Raw genomic sequence first — 1,261 nt, 5'->3', positions numbered from 1 at the left:
TCTTGCGTTTTGGTGCTTTCTGTCTTCCTGAAGAAAAAAAAAGAAAATAAATCATTCTGTGGGCTAAAAGACAGTAAGTCACAGGGAACAGCAATATCATCTGTGTAGACGTCTGGGTTTATTTGCAGTGATCCTGATGACGTTTTTGAAAATGTTATTCATAAATTTATAGATTACATAAATATGAACATTTCAATTCCAGCCAGTCGATGATTTCAAGTTGAACCCAATAAAAAATAGTTTAAACTCACAGACATGTTCATTAATAGATTTAAGCACAAAATCATGCATTAATAAATCAAAATGTCCAAACTTTAACTTACTGAAATCTAGTTATATGTAAAATAGTCGAGTTATTAATAATTAGTTCTGTTGCATAACACAATCAAACTATTGTTCCCGTTTTTTGTCTTCAGGTATCTTCTGCACACGTCATCCCATTTCTGCCATTCAAGTATCCAAATGTTCTGCAAGTTCCAGACAGGATTGCTCTATTCAGCAATTTCTTCTGCAATTTTTGCCATAGGATTAGATGGAAAAATGTTCTTCTAAAACTTTAAATTTTCTGCAATCCTAACTTCTGCATACTTTATGCATTTGTTCTGCTTTTTTTAGACTTTCTGCCTTCTTTAAATTATTTTGCAAATTCTTATAGTTTTTAAATAATTGAAGTGATGAGAAAAGGGACAGAAAAAGAGAGGAATGGCAAAAAGGACAGAAAATGGTCATTTTGAGAACATTTATTTTATTTATGAATGTCGTTCTATAGTCAACTGTTTTGTTCCACCATTTGGTCAAATTTGACCCTTTAAAGAAAAGACAGAAGGCCGTTGTTTGTTCTTACAGGAAGTAAGATGGATTCCTGACGTTGTTTCTGTCTAACAGTGAACCAGTGAAGAAGCTGGACAGACGTTTTACAGGTTGAGATCTAAAAAAGGGATTCATTCAACCACTGCAGAGGCCCCGGGTTGTGACTCGGCCCCCAAACTGCCGGGTTCAACACTGGGCAGCAGCAGAAGCACTCGGATCCACTCGTTGATAACCTTGGAGTTGAAGAAGTTCGTCTCAAATATGATTGAATGCAATGTTTCTCTGGACAGAAACAGTTTCTCAGAGTCACGGTTCCAAAACCCTGGTGAGAGTTTCCGTAAAGAGACGCTGCAGAGTGTTCATCACCTTTTCCCTCCATCTCAGTGACCTTTGATGTTTTCATCTACGTTTAAGGTTGGACTTTCTTTTGTGAGAGTTTAAACAGAAGCCA

Source organism: Oryzias latipes, chromosome 12 (genome assembly GCF_002234675.1).
Source record: "Oryzias latipes chromosome 12, ASM223467v1".
Lineage (NCBI taxonomy): Eukaryota > Metazoa > Chordata > Actinopteri > Beloniformes > Adrianichthyidae > Oryzias > Oryzias latipes.
Note: the sequence above shows the minus strand (reverse complement) of the source record.